This window comes from Eumetopias jubatus, unplaced genomic scaffold (assembly GCF_037043125.1).
Source record: "Eumetopias jubatus isolate StellerSeaLion01/CBP00866 unplaced genomic scaffold, mEumJub1_p1.0 scaffold_26, whole genome shotgun sequence".
Taxonomy (NCBI): domain Eukaryota; kingdom Metazoa; phylum Chordata; class Mammalia; order Carnivora; family Otariidae; genus Eumetopias; species Eumetopias jubatus.
Window position 1 is genome coordinate 2,097,953 of NW_028274832.1, and position 20,039 is coordinate 2,117,991.

Here is a 20,039-nt window from a genome sequence, read left to right on the forward strand (position 1 = left end):
CCAGGATGCTCTTGTTGGTTCACAACCAGCTGACAGTGGGCTCGTCAGGGCTGGGGTAAAGGGAACTTCCACTCTTAAACACTGTTGTATTACTATTAGACATTTTTACAGTAACTTTATTATTCCTATAATTAGTTTTTAAATTAAACTGAAAAGAATGAAAGAGGCTGAAGACAAAGAAGGATCTCAAAGCCTGTTTGATCCTGAACCATCACCTTCATAGCAGCTTGTGTGGGTCGACCTGGCACGTTTTGGGTGTGGTGTGGTGCCACAGGTGTTTGAGGGGAGGGGTAGTGCTCTTTCTCGACCTCCTCAGACTCTTGTCTTCTTTTGTGCCCTGTGAGGGTCTCACCTGGACCGCCCCCCACACGGGTGTCCGGGTCTCAGGCACCGCCCTCCGCCACCCCACACCCCCCCCACCCCCCCCACCCCCCACCCTCCCCCCGGCGCGTGTGTGCAGGTCTCAGCGGGACCCTTGAGGCCCAGGCTGCAGGGAGGTGCTGGGATTGCCCTGCCTAGGGTAGAAAGGAGGGAGCTGTCCGTGGTATTTATCTAGAAACCAGTTTCCTGGGAGTATCAGGCCTTGATGTTCAAGCAGGAGCCCGAGCCCTGGAGTCCATAGCCAGGCCGAGTCTCAAGTCTCGCAGTAAAAGGTCTTTCCCCGTTCTGCTGCCTGATGACCTTGTGATGGCGAACCCCCATCACTGTGGAGTGCCAGCGTCACCCAGCTCTTCTCAGGATCACCGGCACGGCCTGTGAACACGGGGACTGGCCGCGGTGTGGCAGGTGGTTGAGGAACTGCGCAGCGCAGCCGGCTCATCACGGGGAGGCGGGCTTGGGGCACGTGGGGAGGCCCAGTTCCGCCATCTCTCCCGCTCTCCTCCTCGGTGTGCTTGGTCTGGAGTCTGCTGGTCAGGGGATGGGACTTCATTAGCACCACTGGTACACTCTGTAGATTGTGTTGACCACTAAATATGGAGACATCTGTTGTGGCCAAACTGCATGCGGCTTTGGGAATCGTGTATATAGCACATATGTTTATTTGGTAATAGGAAATCTAGGAGAAACTGCTAAGAGGAAGAGCTAAGATTCAGATGATGTATAAATTGCCATCTTAGCATTCCATTATATGCTTTGAAACAGATGTGGGCCCCTGGTCACGGCCCTTTAAAGGAAAGGGGCCATGTTCCTTTTCATACAAAGAAAGGATTGAACACATTTTTTTCTGTATTATATAACAGTCTAGAAATTCTCAAAAATTGCATGTGATTATATATTGAAAAAGGACTATTTCCCAGTCTTAAGCATAGGAAACTGAGACCACAGATGTTTCTCAAGAAAAATCTTATTAGAAGTTGTAAAAATACTATATTCCATGTTTACCTTGTTACCTGCCAAAAGTAAATATAAATTTTATTGAAAATACATGGAATTTTTCATCTTTAGGTTTTTATATAATTCATAACACTTTTTAAATCTTAGGTATGCACAATAGAGAGGGGTCTCATCAATTCCAAGATTACCGGAATCAAATAGAAACTGCCAATCTTATAATTGAATTTGTTCCTTGTTTAAAAATTCTTTCTACTTTGGAGATTGGACAATGATTAAAAGTAGCAGCCCTTTTAAATAACCTTAAAAAAAATCCCTAACACATAGTCTAAATCTGAAAATGAAGAAAATAGAGTTCATCATAATTTTTAAAGAGCTCTATTGATGCAACGTTTGCAAATCCCTAAGGCCCAAGGAAAATAATCTAAATGGTTCATTATTTAGCTTATTGAACTTTGCTGCAGTTAGGTTGACGGATGATGGCAATGCTTCCCAATCACCAAAGCACCATTTTAAAAGCATTTTTTATTGAATAAAGTGCTTAGAATATTGCACCCTGGAGCTTTATTCAGGGAAATGGCTCAGTTGATGTTTTCTGTTTGACCTCAGCTTTGACCTATCACAACATGGATGGTTAATAAGCAACATTATCATTTCAGAGATGTCACTGGTTTTGTCCATTCTGCATCAACACTCTGCTCTTACAATCCCTACGTGTTTATGGCTCTTGTGTTCTCTTCGTCTTTAGAAAGAATGTAATTTAAGTAGAATGTTCTTGTTTCTGAGTCCCTGGTATCACAGTTGCAATTCTTCACAACATAAGTGGCCTTCATTTTCATTTTCCTGAAAACAGAAAGGATCTCTTACCTTACCTACAGATGTGCACAAAGGAATGTTTTATACAAATAATGAAATTCTGGGGGAGTTAATGTTAAATCCTTAAAGGCTCTGTGAGGTACAGTCATGAAATACTTGCTGGGACGTGTCATCGGGGAACATCGGTGATACTTTAAGGTGTAGCAAGCGGTGGTAATAGTCGAGTGTCAGTAACTCATCTTGTATTCACCACGTGGAGCCCACTGATGCCCTGTCCCTGTTTCTTATGATAAGTGATCAATATTTCATTTTCTCTGAGAGAGTAGAAAGTTTCACTTGCCTGTCGCTTTATCTCTAGAGCCTGAGCATAGCAAACTGCAGCTTAGTAAACATTAGATGTTCCCTGGAAATTCCTAGACAGAATTAAGACCCATCCTCCTTCAGTTGTGGTGTGTCCCGTGCGAGACCCCGAATGTTGTGAGCCGTCAGAGCGGATATGCGCTCCGTGGGCAGAGCCTTGGTGCTCACAGTCCCTAGCTCCAGGGATCAGGGCACACGGTGACACAAACCCTAAAGGCCTCTGGACTCTTTGGGCCCAAAAAGACTGATTGGCCATGATTTTTAATGACCGCTTCCTTCTGAAAACTAGCTGTTTACTGGTAATATTCTTCTCCGCACTGTGGCAAGAACATTCTGTGTTTACATGTTATTTTCAGGTATAGATATCAGCTCCTCACTTGGACATTTATTTGCAAGAATCAGCTAAAATTTATGCCAAACCGCAAGTGGATTATTTAAGTATGGAAGTCTATACCGTCCTTAATGGCCTTGCTTTGGGGTTTCCCAAAGCAAGCTGTCGTGCGTGGGGTGTGTCCCGTTGTATACTCGCTGTATTGTGCACACTCAGTGGCGTGGGGCTAACTGTGGTGTTGCATTAGTGCATGTGGGGGCGGGCCCCCGGCTGACGGATGCCCCCTCCCAGGAGCAGCGGACAGTGTGTGCACAGCCGACCGTGACTGCTGATCGGAAAGTTTTCCAGGTGATCAGACTGCATTTCATGTTCATAATCTGCCAAGTTATAACAATGATGGTAATACCACACTCAAGAATGAAGACAAGTCTGTGATCAGGTTATGATCTATCAAATGCCTGGTGAGACAGGCATCCCTGGCTTATACCTGGCAGGTATGTGTATGTCATTGCTAATATGATCAAAGAAAGTTCTCCCAAGCTTTTCAGTAATGGCACAGAAGCTTCTGAATAATGGAATTGTAGAGAAAGACTAACGTTAAGATCTTGCCTCATATTTTCTCTCCTACGGAAGGACCCTTGGGAACACCTTCCTATACTGGTTACTTAGCGTGGAAAAGTGTGATGTGTACATAAGTTGCCTGTGACAAAGATTGTGTGTTACTAAGTGGCCTGTGGATGAGATTTAGCCCAGGCTCCCTCTTACATATATTTTTCATATTCACATTTTAACTAATTTTACCTCTGTGTTATTGTCAGTAGTTACATTGTTAGAAATTTCTAAAAGCTCAGTAGTCATGGAAATAGTCATTTTGAAATGTATTAAGCCTTTAAGTTTAGAGTTATCTTTACATTTCAGAGAATGATCTCTCAGCATTACATGCTGTTAGAACGTCAGGCAGCAGCTTCCGGAGGAACATGGCAGCACACAAGGAGGATTTGATAAACCACTTTCCCCACGTTTTATTCCAGTACTGACAAAACTGCCAAAACAGATCAAATCAAGCAGTAGCACTGGAAACTTCCTTACTAAAGAACCCATACCTGAGCACCAGGACAATTTTGTGTTCTGTGGGCCACGGATACAGGGCGAGGGGTGCTAGATGGCCCACCATCACAGAGAGCATCCCCCGGGAGCAAGAAAAGACGTGCACCCCACCTCTGCCCTCTGCCTGAGTTAGAGGGCCTCACTGATGGAGAAGGCAGGTGGCTGTGTGTTCCCTGCTCCTGAGATAATTCTGAGCCAAAGACCTGACCGTTTCTACCCAGCCCTCAGCAGCTTTGTATGTATGTCCTGTTAGTACAGAGAAGACAACCAAAGAGAAGCCCTGGTCAGGAGAGGCCAGAGATCCAAAGCGACGTCCGTGCAAACACTGAACAACTCCCGCTCGCGCTCCAGCTCCCAGGGCACGGCCAGCAGCGTGGTGGGGGGCACGGCAGACGGACCTGCGTTCCCCTTGGAGGACGTACCCGGGAGCACCTTGCAGACCAGACGAGAATGCTCCCCAATAAGAAGAACAGTAAGTGAAGTCGCATCAACTAAAACATTCAGAAGGATAAAACAAAACCAGAGGAAAGTAGGAGAAAGAAAAGGTAAGGAGAACAAAAAGTCATGATTGAGAAGCCAATAAATTCAGAAATTGTTGGCAAAAATCAAAACAAAACTAATAAAAACCAGTGAGTGCAAACTAAGTGCAAAATTAACCCAACACAAAACTTTTCTGGAACAAGGAAGGATATTCCAAAGGTTTCTAAATCATTTCATGAAGCCAACTTAATTCTAAATTCTAAAATCTGATCAAGATAACATAAATATACACACAGTAAGAAAGAGATTTACAGATGAATCTTATGACCATAGAGACAGAAATCCTGTAGTACCCACAAACCTACAGTATGTTGAAAGACCATGACCCAGGAGCATTTTTCCTAGGAATATGAGAATGATACAGGACATACATTAGCATGGCTCTGTCAGAGTCAGAAATCACTTGATAATCTCACTTCCATTAGTGAGTGCCTTAAAAAAGGCATTTAAGTTAAAATTCAGTACCCATTCCTGGATCAAAACAAACAAACTAGGCCCCTCTCCACATCTAGTAATAGTCAATGCAAAATAGAGAGGTCCTTTCCTAGCATGATTCATGATACCAGTCTTAAATCAATACTCACCATCACACCAGATAAACTCTACAACCGTCCCAAGTGAAGAATAAAACAAGGATGTCTGCTAACTGCAGTACCATTTCATACTGTCCCGGATGTTCTATCCAGACAGTGTGTCAGAAAAAAATCATTATCGTTATTACAAGGAAATAAAATTACCGCTTAGACATGACATGACTGTATATCTAGGCAACCGAAGAATCATCATTCAGGAGACCCCAATAAAAATACACAAACTCATAGTTTCTTATATATCAACAACCACCTGCTGCATTGAAGATGATGGCCCATTCACAAAGCTACAACAATAAAAATATTTAATCATGAACTTAAGTAGAAATACGTCCTATGGGGAAAAAAAACCAGCTAATTTTAAAGCTGTGCTTCAAAGCACTGTTATTAATGCTTTACCTACATCAGTCTTCTAACAGATTCTGAAAGAGGTGTCCTCATTGATTGTTCAGGTAATTGTCAGCCCTGGCTCCCGTTCAGAAACACCTGAGGAGTTTTAAACCCTCCAATGTCTAGATTTCTTCCAAACCTACTGAAACTAAATCTGCAGAATGAAACATTCTTCACCAATTCCTTATATTATTCCTGATTGATGTGTTTTAAAAACAGTTAATTCCAGTAAATGTGAGGGTTGCGGTGTACGTTGCTTAATTAGTTAAGTAGGTACACATGTTCATATTAGACTGTTCTGCAAATCTACGTTTTACCAGCATGGAAGAACCTCCTGTGAAAAGCACTGTGCCGGGAGTCTGTAGTCTTGAGTCCTAGAAACCCCTCACCCCTGTTAGGCCTCCGTTACCCATCAAAGGAGAGCAGGGCTGTCTATTTATGCCTGTACCGGTGATACCCCACCTCTCCCTCCCCCCAGCTCCCTCACAGTTACTGGAATACCCAAAGCAGTCTCGGGCCTTATATCTAATTGAATGTGATTGCAATTGCATACCTTCCCACATCCAGGCCCAAGTGGCTTCAGGTGAATTCAACCAAACATTTAAGGGGAAATAATACCAATTCTATAGAAACTCTTCCCAAATACAGTAGGGAAGAAACACTTGTCTGTGCTAAACTGACACCAGTATCAGACAAAGGCATCACGGGAGAGCTACAAACCAAATCACTATGAGCATAGGTGCAGAAATCCCACAGAGTGGGGGCAGGTAAAGCCCAACAGGAGGTGAAAAAGATAACACATCCTGATTAAGTGACGCTTACCCCAGGAATGGAAGGTTGGTTTGACAGTTGTAAATCGATCGATGTAATTTCCTGCAGACTATAGGGGGAAATCCCTATGATCATTGCAGGAGCTTCATGGGGAAAAACACTTGGCAAAAATCCAGCGTCTGTTTCTGATAAAATCTCTCAGTAAACTAGGAGTAGAAGAGTTTGTGCAGCCTAATAAGGACATCTTTGAAAAATCCTGCTGTTAACATGATACTTCATAGGAAACAATGAGTAAGTTCCTTCTAATGTTTGGAGCAGGCAGAGGAGGTGTCCTCTCTTTCCACGCAGAACTAGCCAGGGCACTAACACAAGAAAAGAGAAATAAAAGGCATACAAGCTGGAGAAGAAGAAATAAAACTGTCTTTTTTGGTGGAGGATATGAGTATCTTCATAGAAAATCCCAAAGGCTCTACTAAAAAAAAAAAATAGTAATGTTTAAGAAGTGAATTTACCAAGATAGCACATCATAACGCCCATATACAAAAATTACTTGTATTTTTATATACTAGCAGTGAGCAATTACAAATTGAGATTTTTTTAATGTACCATTTAAAATGCACCAAAAGCACATGAAATACTTAAGGATGGATCTAACCAAACATGCATAGATCTGTGTACTGTCAGCACCGAGACAGTGGAGAGTTGAAGAGGGCCTGTGTGTGAGGGCGCATCGTGCTCACGGACCGGAAGACCTGTTGCCGAGGTGCCGACTGATTTCCTGCCAAGGAGGTGCAGTGCAGAGGGGGTGATGCTTGAAGAAGTGGTGCCCAGAACAACGGGACTGTCATACGCAAAGCCTCAACTAGTATCTCTCCCCATGTACAAAAATTAAGTCAAGGGGCACCTGGCTGGCGCAGTCAGTTGAGCGTCTGCCTTCGGCTCAGGTCATCATCCTGGGGTCCTGGGATCGAGCCCCGAGTCAGGCTCCCTGCTCAGAGGGGAGCCTGCTTCTCCCTCTCCTCCCGCTCGTGCTCACTCTCTCTGTCACTCTCTCTCAAATAAAATCTTTAAAAGAATTAACTCAAATTGGTCACAGACATATGAAAAACCTAAAAGTATAAAATTTCTCGAAAAAAAGTCTATAGGCTTGAGTCAGACAGTGATTTCACGGGACACAAACAGCACAGTTTGTAAAAGAAGTTGATGAATTGGACTTGATGGTAAACATCACATTGTTCAGAGACACCATTAAGACAAGGACAAGCCACAGATCTGCAGAATATGTTTGTGAAATACATACCTGATCAATGAGTGGAAACCAAGATACATGAAGACTTCTCAGAACCCGCTAATGAGAGAACTCCCCCCACACAATTCAAGCGTTGGCAAGAGATCGAACGGCACCGCCAAAAAGAGATATTGACCATATAAAACCATAGGAATAGTGAGGCTTCGTGCATCTGTCAAGTGACTGGCGTTTTGTGGGCAAGAATTGGCTGAAAGGTAGACTGGCAACTTGAGGGGAAGAGAGACATTGCTTAGACCCCAGGCCAGTGACACTGGGCACCCGGGGGCATGCCGCTCACGAGCAGGTGCTCAGGACTGTCCCGTTTACGGTTAGGCGTGTGTCATAGGCGCCCGTCAGCCCTCCATTCCAGATAAGAGGTTGTTAGTTCTCTCTTATTGAAGGAATGTTTGTGCTGGCCCCGACCAGTGAGCTGGGGGAGAGTGAGCCCGGTAGAGCTCGGGGGCCTCAGGCATGGAGGTCCTCAAACCACTGCGGGTTTGGGTGTGGAAGGTGACACGCAAGCAGACCCGTCGACGTGTGTGTGTTGTAGTGAGTGCCACAGTGGAGGGAACAGGTGGATGAAGGGGAGAGTGGGAGGGGGCCAGGACAGGAGCCCCCCCAGGCTGGACTAGGGATGCTGGACTCATATCTGACCCAGCCGCTCAGCTCAGGAGCAAGACAGCCCCCACGTGTTACTGTTCCTGCAAACCAACCACCCAGCATGGATCCTGGGGGGTGGCCGGTGGGGAGGAGTAGAAAAGAGCCACTTGAGAGCACTCCTGGTGCGTGGGTCTGGAGTCGGGGGCTCACCCAGCCTGCGGAGCGTGTGCACCCTGGGAGGCCGCCACGGATGCCCCACCCCAGGCAGTACAGTCAGCCACGGAGACCACCCTTCGCTCAGCAGCCTGCGGGGGGCGTGTCCACCCCTGCGGGGCTGTCCCATCGTCTGGTGCTGAGTGGGGACCTGAGAACATGTGAACACTCAGGCCCCTACGTCCTCACTGCCGTGGGAAGACCTGCCTGCCTTCAGTTCTGCCACATCTAACGCACAGTCTCCACTTGTGGCCCTGGTCACCCCGATTCAGACACGCAGATCCTTTCTAGGACCAGAGATGTTGCCTTTCTGGATGGCTTTCCTTAATTTTAAAAAGCAGTGAAAAATCCTGGCATCTCCATGCGGCTTTTCAGTTCTCTGCCCAACCTGGGAGTTCCCTCTCCTGACCCGGTCGGGTGGTCCTGGGGAGGCTCAGCTGGCGGGGGGGTGGGGGGGGCGCGTCGCTGGTGCTCGGTACACACGTATTCTGCATGTGGTCAGACACGCGCTGCAGTTTGGGGTCCGCGAGACCTTCTGCCGGCCTGGGTTCCCCAGCAGGACTGCGCAGCCGTCAGACTCACTTCCTGGCGGTGACCAGAAGAGGACGAGTGGGAGCAGTGTAAGGGGTGCCCAGGCCGGGGGTCCCTCCCCGGGGGTCCTGTGGACAGCGCTCACTCATCAAAGCAACGATGCGTGACACCATGCACGGAGCGCTGCCCACCCAGGAAGCCCACCTGAGCCTTGGCGTCCAGGGTTTTCACTGGGGGTCATTCGTGTAGGTGCGGGTGACCCCCACATGGCTGACCTTCGTTTCCAGCCCCTGCAGGTCAAGGGGACACCACGAGACTGGCGCCCCTCCATAAAGCACAAGGATGGTGCCGACCACGTGTAGCTGGCCCCCCGTTCCCAGGGCTCGTTCCCGCGGCGTGGAGGTCACCCCCAGAAGCACAGGCCCAGCAGGCCATAGAGTCAGGCAGTCACCCCTATGCAGGGGAGCGTTCTGACCTTGCATTCGCTCCCCGGCAGAGGTCAGGGGTCACAGCGTGCTCTCCTGACTCTCTGACCCCATCTGAGGCAGCTTTGGGCCTTCACTGTTTTCCGGCAAAACATTTCTAGACAGCAGTTTCTCACAGTATTTGACAAACATAAACATTCAAGTTGTTACTAGTTGTCTAATTTATCTAATGGAAAAAGGAGAACAGAGATCTTACTGAAACAGTTAATTAAAATAGATAAAAGTAAAAGTTTGCTCATTTCCTTTATTTCCCAGAAATAGGGGAGAGGCATCAATTACACATTGAGAGTGGGGCTTCACATTTATAAAGGTAAGGTGCTGGGTGTTCCTAGAACAGCGGGCTCCCGAAATGCAGCAGAGGAAATCCAGCATGTCAGACATGGTCTGACCATCCCGAATATTGTACAGATTCAGGGCCTTGGGCTTATTCTTGTTTCGAGTTTTGCCTTAGCTCTTTAAACTCAGTCTTCCAGCCTTTTGAGCACATTGTCTCTGGTCAGTGGTTTTGGGTACTAGGCAGGTACCTCCTATCTAAGGACACCTGGTAGTGTCCAGGCTGCTCCAGGCACACAGAAGGTCAAGGTGGACACAGCAGAAAAGGCCCAATGTCAGAATTTTCCCTTCAGTGAGACCGTGGGAACACCCCCTGACTGGGGGTGTCTGTGCAGATGCCCTCGTGGGCGGACCTGGCCCAGCGCGTGTGGACGGCACTCTCCTAGATGCCAGAGCTGATTGCATGGCGTTGCTCACAGCAAAATGAGAATTCTGCACCATTAGATCTTACTGGTTGGCAATCTAATATGTAACATTTTGCTGTCTTGAATTTATAGTTCAGCTAATAGTATGATTTTATTAACTTAAATGAAACTTGTATCTTTAAAGGGAAAATTGGGGAGCAGAAATTGGCACACTGCACATAGCTGTTCCTACCTCACCAAGCAGACTTGTGCCCAGCAACAGGCGGGGGGCCAGGCGTGGGCAGTCGGGCCAGACACCGTTTCCGGTGTCCCGTGATAGTATTTGCCAGCAGGGCCCAGAATGATGTAGGGTCCAGAGAGGAAATCTCTGGGTGCCTGAGGACCCCGCTGGGTGGAGAGACGGGGTTTCCAGGACCTGCCTGTGAGCACCAGCCTGGGTCCCCAGTCCTGCGCCCCAAGCCGGGTCCCCTGCTCGGCCAGCCCAACGTCCGGACGGAACCCGGGCCCGGACAGATCCGCGCGCCCCGCCCGGAGCAGCAGGAGGCCCTGGCAGCCTGGCCATCCCGCCCAAGGTGGAACACCTCATTCACCGCCTTGGCCCCGGGGTCCCTTCGCCCCCTGCTGGAAGCTGGCTGAGCGCTCCTTGGTGCCACCAGGGCTGTGCCCTAGGATGGCTGGGCCGCCACACTGCGTCCCCGCCAGGGCGGCTGGAAGGGACATTCTGAGGGCCGGCGGGATGCCCGCGATAGCCCCCTCCTCTCCAGCTAGTACATGGCCGGCCACGTGGCAGAGGTTTCTTTCTAGTCAGGGCACCTGCGGTAGGTGCTAGGGTGCTCCTCCTTCCACGGGTGAGGAAGCTGAGACTCAGGGAGGGAAGCACCCCTGAGGGTGGACTCACCTGCCCTCCTGCCTCGCTCAGTCCTGGAATTCCTATTCCTTACTCCCCCCCACCCCACTCAGTTCACCCAGGTTCTTTCCGCTCAGAATGTCACCTCCCCTCCGCTCCATCAGGGAGCAGTGTCCCCCAGAAGCCCAGTATCCTCGGCTCGATGCTCCTCTTGCTCACTCTTAGGGTCCTCCATCAGCCCCTCACCCCTTCCCGTCTCCAGGCAGATGATGACATTTCCCCTGGCTTTGGCCCCGCTGACCTCAGGGTGGCACATCACTAAAGCGCTCAGATTCTGTAGAGACACCTGCACACAGCCTCAGCTGATCTGCGCTGTGTCCTCAGCCCCACCCCACCTTCCCAGGCTCCGAGGTGAGAAGGGGAAATACAAATGCAGCCCTCCAGCGGGGGCTCACGAGGGAAGCTGGGACACCAACATGACTCAGACGCAGTGGGACAGGCTCGCTGGTCATCTGGAGGGTGTGGTGGCAAGCAGAAGCTGAGGACACTGTGCTCCAAGACGGATGGCCGCCTTGCACACACCAGCCCAGGCTCGAGAAGACTGCTGAAGAGCTCGCTCAGCGTGGACACCTCAGAGGGAATTAAAGGACATTCCGCACCCGTGTCTCCGACGAGGATTTAAGAAGAGTCCACTACAATGAGGGCTCCTAGACGAGACGCTAAAATATCTGGACGACACCCAAGAGTGATCCCAGACCTGGAAACAAAGACCGCAAAGTCTCATTGCACGAGGAATAAAAAAAGGAGTTTTCATCAGAATTGTGCTGAGCTGAACAGCGGTGCACAGTGGCTGCCGGAGGCGGCCACAGGAGTGCCGCTCCCGTCCATCCGAAGGCTCACGAGCCAGGGCTGGTTCTTCTGAGGCTAGGATGGAGACTGCCGCTTCCTCTGCCCCAGCACCTGGGGGTTTGCTGGTGGCCATGGGTGCTCCTCGAGGGCTGGTGCGTCCCCCAAAACTGCCCCCATCTCTGCAGGCCATCCTCCCTGTGTGCCCGTCTGGCCCTTCCTGAGCAGGTGAGAGATCCCAGAACACAACACACAAGATCGTGGAAGAGTGTCTGCAGAGAGTGCAAAACAACGGCAGGTCTGACTCACGCCGGGTGGAGCAGAAGGGGTCAGGGAGGGCTTCTCGGAGGAAGGGACATTCGGAAGAGAGCTGAGGCACAGAGGTAGTTAGGGAAGTTGGGTGGGCTTCCGCGGAAGAGGAGACCACTTGTGAAAAACCCCAGAGTGGTGGAAGCGGAGGGAAGGGTGAGGGGCGGGAGAGCACAGGCCGTGGAGGGAGGTTCAGTCCGAGGACAGGGAGCCCCGGGCAGGCTCGGGGGCTGAGCTTGGAGTCCAGGACCCCCAAACGGAGATGCCACGTAAGGGGCTGGAGTTCAGAGGACAGAGAGATGTGGGAGCCGGACACGTGGAGTCACCAGTATGTAGCTGGCGATGCAATTCGCTGGTGCGGTTAGGGCCACCCAAGGAGAACACAGTAGAACGGCATCAGTCAGCTACTGCCACGTAAGGACCACCCACAGGATCTCTGTGCTATGAACCGACACGAATGTACTTAGCTTTCCCGTCTGGGCAGCATGGGGTCAGGTGGCGCAGGCCGGCCCTACTGGGCGGCGGGGGTCTCCGCAGCTTGCGCCCGCCTTGGGGGGTGGCTGTCCGTGACTGGTTCGCGCCGGCTCTGCTGCCATTGTCCCCCCTCCCACCGAGGGCGGCCACGTCCTGCTCGTCTCACGGCCACGCCGAGGCCACAGCAGGCGAGGCCACAGCAGGCTGGGAGGAAGGGCTCAGCACAGGACTGCATTTCTGCCTCAGCGGCTAAGTGAAGCATGTCGAGGGTCCAAACCCCAAGTGCAGAAGGGCCTGCACAGGGTCTGTCGAGGGTCACAGCCCTGGGGACGCGCAGGAGCCCAGGGTGAACCCAGCTCTGTGTCCTCACACAAGGGCTGCACCCAGGCCTTGCGTGGGCTGTGGGTTGGGTGGGAGGGTGTCACTGTATAGATGGGGCATGGGGGGGGGTCAGCATTGAACAGCTGGGGGAGGGGCCCTCGCGGGTGGGGCTCTTGTCTGAGGAGGAAGTTGGGTGAGGGGACCCCGGCCATGGTGGCCTCACTTCCCTGACAACAGAGCCCATCAGAATTTGGAACCCAGGTAACCAGGAACCCACATTCCAGAGACAGCCCCCGGCCCAGCTCATTACATTGCAGATAGTGAAACTAAGATGTTCGCGTGCTGTGTTCCCAGATCCGGAGGTTGCCGACGGAAGAAAGCGCGCCCAGCAAATGCTGTCTCAAGATGTCCTTTCAGGGCTCCCCACCGCCTCTGGCCGTTTGGTCGGAAAGACCACAAGGTGACACCAGGAGCCCCAGAGCCGGCCACCCAGCCCCACAGGGTCTAATCCACCTGTGCAGCCCCAGGTCCCCACCCGTGTGTGTGTGTGTGTCTGTGTGTGTGTGTGTGTGTGTGTGTGTGTGTGTGTGTGTGTGAAGAGGGGTCATGTAGCGTGGGCCAACCCCATTCAAGAGCAGGCTGATGAGGGGTCAGATACCCAGTGGGTAGGTCTTGTTCAAAGTCAAGGGTGGCTGGGTGGGACGGGGTGTGTGCGGATGCGAGCTTCTGCCCTGGGTTTATCCCAATTGCCCTGGAGCGGGGGTCACTGTACCGCGTGCAGGGCTGGGCACGCACAGGTGTGTCTGATCTGGGAGCAGGAGGGGGACAGGGCAGGGGGACAGGGAGGCTGGCTGGGCAGGGCTGTGATGCCTCTGGGCCGGCTACCCGTCCCTGTCTTTGCAGACCACGGATGAAATCGGGAGGAGGCTGGCGGACAGCCGTGACGTTTCCGCGACCTGGGGCGTGACCCCACAGGGGTCCCCAGGAGCAGGTGCTGGGGATTGCGGGGGAAGGCCTCCGACACCACCCAGACCACTGTCCCTGGTGGTCATTGACTGGATTGTGCTCCAGGAATGGAGCCCACGGAGACCGAGCTCGAGGCTGAGAAGCCTGGGGCGGGGTGCCTGTGGGTGTGTGGGGACGGGTCGGGGCCGGCCCCACAGGGAGGAGCCCCGAGAGGCTGGTGTGGGGCCAGGAGAAAAGACTGTGTGCAGAGCACCCAGCGGGTGGACTGCAGTCGGGGAGACGTCCCGGGGAGGGCTCCTTCCTGGCTGCGGCTTCTCTGGGAGGCTCTGGGCTGGGCTCTGTCTTGCAAATACCCATGGAGAGCAGGCACGGGGGTGAGCTTTTCTCCTCTCACAGACGTTTCACGACCTAAGGAGCTAGAGCCGGCTCCAACTCCATCAGCAGCTCTCCAGGGAGGGGTGGTGCCTGCAGAGACTTCAGCAGGAGCCCAGGAGCCGGCAGTTGACCCGGCACCTGCCCACGGAGAGCCTGACACCGACCCGGAAGGGCCTGCTCGACAACCTGTGCCCGGAGAGCCTGCCCCTGTTCCTGCCACTGTTCCTGCCGGAGCCAGTGCCCCTGGGCCTGCCCCGAACTGTGGCCCTGCTCCTTGCCCAGACCCCGCTCCTGCCCTGGATCCTGACCCATCCCTACCCCTGCCAGTGCCCCTGACCCTGCCCCTGACCCAGATACTGCCTTGGTTCCTCTATGTGCCATTGCTGCAGACCCTGTCCCTCCCCTTGCACCTGCCCCTTCCCCTTCCCCTGCTTGTGCTCCTGTTCTGGCCCCTGACCCAAATCCTGCCCCTTCCCCTGCCCATGCCTGTGTCCCTGTTTTCGCCTCTGACCCAAATCTTGCCCCCACTCATGTCCCTGCCCCTGCCCGTGCCCCTGCTAGAGCCGATGGCCCTTCCCTTGCCCCTACTCGTGCCCCTGCAGCTGCCACTTCCCCAGCACCTGCCTGTGCACCTGTTCTTGCCCCTGCTCCGGATCCTGACCCAGCCCCTGGCCTGGAGCCTGCCCCTTCCCTTGCCCCGGTCTGTGCTCCGATTCTTGCCCCTGACCCGGGTTCTGTCCCTGCCCCTGCCCCTTCCCCGACGTGTGCACCTGTTCTTGCCCCTGACCCAGCTCCTGCGCTGGATCCTGCCCCTTCCCCTGCCCTTGGCTCTATTCCTGTTCTTGCCCCTGTCCCGGCTTCTGCCCCTGCACCTGCCCCTTCCCCGACGTGTGCAACTGTTCTTGCCCCTGACCCAGCTCCTGCCCTGGATCCTGCCCCTTCCCCTGCCCCTGCCTGTATTCCTGTTCTTGCCCCTGTCCCGGCTTCTGCCCCTGCAACTGTCCATTCCCCTGCCCCTCCCTCTGCTCCGGTGCTTGCCTCTGACCCAGCTCCTTCCCCTTTCCCTACCCGTTTCCCTGCCCCTGCATGTGCACCCATTCCTGCCCATGACCCACCTCCTGCCCCTGCACCTGTCCGTTCCTCTACCTGTGTCTCTGTCCGTGCCCCTGCCAGAGCCTATGCCCATTCCCCTGCCTGTGTCCCCATTCCTGCCCCTGCCCCTGCCAGAGCCAATGCCCTTTCCCCTACCTGGGTCCCTGTCCCTGTCCCTGCCCCTGCAAGAGCCTATGCCCCTTCCCCTGCCTGGGTCCCTGTTCCTGCCCCTGCCCCTGCCAGAGCCGATGCCCTTTCCCCTGCTTTCCAGCACCGCGGGCCCTTCCCTTGGCCCTGCCTGTGCTCCTGTACTTGCCCATGACCCAGCTCCTACCGTGGATCCGGCCCCTGTCCCTGCTCTTTCATCTGGCCCTGCTCTTGCATCTGGCCCTGCTCTTGCATCTGGCCCTGCCCATCCTCCTGTTCCTGCAGGGCTCCCAGAACCACAGCCAGAGCCCACATCCTCGTGGGGAGAGCCCCTTGTACAATTCCCCTTATTTCCATCACCCGACCCTGATGCCCCGCCAGATTGTTTCATCCCCTCCCCCTGTGTTCTTTCTCTCTGGTACATATTAACTGTTATATTATCTTTCCTTATCCTCTACGCTGTTTATTATTTATTTTAAATAAAATTAATTGTTTTCTGTTGGACAAGTCTGCAGCATTAATTATATTCCCAATGCTGTGCCACCGCACCACAGAACATTGCTGCACAATATCTGCTTCCGCAAAGGACACCCTGAGCCAGAAGGCCTCCCTGCCCATTCCTCCCCGAGCCCAGCCCCCGGCGACCCATAAGCTGCTTTCTCTCTCTGTTCCTTTCCTGGGTGTTTCCTGTACGTGGAATCACGCAATAGGGGCCTTTGTGTCTGCCCCCCTATTTTCAAAGGGAACTCGTTTCCTTCTGTGTTTATTGGACACAGAATTTCCCTTATTCGATATTGAAATGCCTGGGGCGGCTTACAGATCAGACGTAATCAGAGAGGCCACTTTAGGAATTATGGGCACAATCTTGGGGCTGAGACCCCTGTTCCTGCTGGGACACCTCAGCCTGACCCCAGACAGGACAGGGCTGGTTCCTCCTGTGGCCCACACAGAACCCAGGGAAATGCAGAAAGCTGGAAGACACACCCCAAAAGGCAATGCATTGCTCACAACCCAAGGCCAGAGAAAGGTTTCAGCGGACTCTGGTCCAAACCATGCTCCAAGTCACTGGGTTCCACAGGGAGAGACCACACGCATGCAAGTCCAAGTGGGGACAGGCACGGGGGGAGTCAGAGAAGCGGAGCTACCAGGTAAGGACTCTGGGAAAACAAAAAACCCTATGGAGGCAGCGCTGGTCACCCTCAGACCGGCAGGTGTCTGGTCTGGGGACCAGCAGCCCTGGGGAGAACGTGAGGAAGCGGAGGTCCCCTGGAGGAAAGGGTGACGGCACCCCTGTCTGGGAGGACGGTGCGCAGCACCCATCCCAGGCTGCAGGTGCACCCATCACCTACTGTGGGTAGCTCAATCCCAGCTTGTTGAAGGGAAGACCCGTGTCCATAATCCCCTATTTGCAACAGAATCCATAAAGGGGAGTTTGTGGGTCAACACGTATACAGTGTTTAGGGTACAAGTCTCGAATTCCAACATCCATGGACTGCTTGTCCACCTTGAGCCTTGTTTGGGAAGCAGGGGTGGGGATGCCCGGGGCTGTGACCTGTGGGAGGGGTGGGGAGGGCGAGCTCTGAATGGAGTGACCAAAGCACACGGGGTGACCTGCCCAGGAGGGACCCTCTCGGTCCCCAGCCCCTCTCCTGACCTCGTGCACGATGGCGAGGGTGTGATGATGAAGGTGCTGGCCCTTGGCTGGCCAGTTCCGTAGCTGGTGTCGGAGCTGCTCAGGCTGCACACCAGGCTCTGATCCCAGAGCTGGCGCGAGAGGTGAAGCTGCAGCTGCCCCAGTCTCGGGAGCTGCGGCTCGCATCGCTGTTGGACCTGCCTCGAGCTCTGGTGCAGGTGCTAGAGCTGAATCCCCCTCCAGAGATGATCTAGATCCGGTTCCGCACTTGGATAAGGCTCTTGAACCCACGAACGGCTTTCCTCCCCTGCCCATTTCATGCATGACAAAACTCGGGGCGGTGACGGGACCGGCTACATGGGGGTAATGGCTACGGGGGGATTCAGCCCAAGGATCCTGCATGCCCTTCACCTCGTGCCCCATACAGGTCGGTCCTGAGGTGCCCGACAGGGGCAAGGGCCTGAACCGCTGCTCCCGGCACCTGATCCCACCTGATCAGAGACACTCCCCTGGGTCGTGAAGTCCTCGTTTGACCTCTACTCCGGCCAGCCCCACGCGAGCAGGGACCGTGCGTCCTCACTGCTTGGGCACCATCTCCAGATGGCGGACTGGCCACTGCAGCGGGGTTGGTCACCACTATACCGTCGACGTGGATGCAGGAGCAGCTACAGGCCCAAAGCCCGCTCCGCAGCTCGAGGCATTTGATCTTCTGTTGCGGTGCCACTGCTGGGAGCTTGGGAGCCCGGGAGCTGGAGCCAAGTGCGCCCCAGTGTGAGTAAGCCCGCTGGAACTACGGCTCCGTCACCAACTCCAGAGCTAGAGCCACTGCAAAATCCGAGCTGGCCCAGCTCCACAGTCAGCTGCGGGTGTTCCCCGGACACGGAGCAGGCGCTCGCTCCCCCTGCAGAGCTAGAGCCAGTGGGCTCCGCGCAGCAAGCCCCAACCCAGGACCCGCTGGGTTCCCTCTTCCCTCACAGACTTCTGCAGTTCCTCTGTGATTCCCCAGCGCTGGGACAGAGCAGACACTGCACCCACACCACCCCCTCCTTGGGTTTCCAGTTCAACAGGAGGGACCACAGACAGATAGAGGCGTGGGGCACACTCCCCTGAGGAAGGCAGGGGTGCTCACACCCGTGATGGAGGGCTCCCTCTCATGCAGATTGCCGGCCCCCCGCACCTGCTGGCCACACCTGCCCCTGCCTGGATGGTCAGTGTGGGTGGGCTGGTGGGGCCTGACCTCTGGATGGAGCATCCCCAAGGCTGCCCCAGGGGGTGTGTGGAAGGGCAGGCCCGGCCACTGACTTTGTTTCTTGCCCACCTATCTCCAGGGCCATCTCCTCCATTCTGGGCACATGGCTGGACTAGACTCGGAGGACTTCTGTCAGCCAAAGACGTTCCCTGCCTCAAGCAGCTGGTGGCCCATGTGCAGCTCAACATGCCCTGTTCCGACCTGGAGCGCCAAGCCCACCTTCTCCTGACCCAGCTGGAGCACGCAGAGCCCACAGTGGCCGAGCCTGAGGGTGAGAACACCGGGGCTGGGTGCCTGAGTGTGTGGGGGGAAGGGTCAGGGCTGGTCCCACAGAGAGGAGCCCCGGAGGCTGGTGTGGGGCTTGGAGGAAAGACTGGGCTCCGAGTGTCCAGTGGGTGGACTGCAGTCCGGGAGACGTCCCAGGGAGGTCTCCTTCCTACCTGGGGCATCTCTGGGAGACTCTGGGCTGTGCATGCACAGATGTGTGTCTGATCTGGGAGCAGCAGGGGGGCTGGGCAGCGGGACAGTGAGGACATCGGGCAGGGCTGTGATGCCTCCGAGCTGAGTGACAGTTCCTGTGTTTCCAGAGCCCCATGGAAGCTGGCTTGGATTCTGCCCCTGCACCTGGCTCCTCACACGAGTTAGGGACACAGGTGGAGCCTGGCTCTAGCTCCTGAGATGGTGGAGCAGCTGAGAGAGGAGAAGAAAAGCTCAGCCCATGGCTCCTCTCCATGGGCCTTTGCAAGACAGAGCCCAGCCCAGGGCCTCCCAGAGAAGCCGCAGCCAGGAAGGAGCCCTCTCTGGGGCGTCTCCCCGCCTGCCATCCACCCGCTGGGCCCTCTGAGCCCAGTCTTTTCTCTGGACCCTCACCAGCCTCTGGGGCTCCTCCCTGTGGGGCCAGCCCCGACCCGTCCCCACACACCCACAGGCACCCAGCCCCAAGCTTCCCAGCCTCGGGCTTGACCTCCGTGGCCTCGGCTCCTGGAGCACAATCCAGTCAATGACCACCAGGGACAGTGGTCTGGGTGGTTTCGGAGGCTTTCCCCCACAATCCCCAGCCCCTGCTCCTGGGGACCCCTGTGGGGTCACGCCCCAGCTCATGGAGTAGGAGGAGGTGTCCGCCAGCCTCGTCCCCATTTCATCTGTGGCCTGCAAAGACAGGGACGGGTAGCCGGCCCAGAGGCATCACAGCCCTGCCCCGCCAACCTCCCTGTCCCCCTGACCCTTCCCCCTGTTGCTCCCAGATGTGACACACACACCTGTGCGTGCACAGCCCTGCACGCGGGACACTGACCCATCCCCGCAGGGCCAGCGGGATAAACCCTGAGGCAGAAGCGCGCAGCCCCCCACACCCCATCCCACCCACCCAGCCTTGACCTTGAACATGACCTGTCCACTGGGTATCTGACCCCTCATCAGCCTGCTCTTGAACGGCTTGGCCCGCCCTACATGACCCCTGTTCACACACACACACGCACACACGGGGAGGGGACCTGGGGCTGCATACATCGATTAGACCCTGTGGGGCTGGGTGGCTGGCTCTGGGCCTCCTGGTGTCTCCTTTCGGTCTTTCCAGCCAAATGGACAGAGACGTCGGGGAGCCCTGACATGACATCCCCAGCGAGGGAGTGTTTGCACAGTTTGCTTTCCTCAGCCTGTAGCCTCCGGTCTTTGGGATGCAACATGCAAACATGTTTTTGGTTCGAGGATCTCCAACGAAATGAGCTG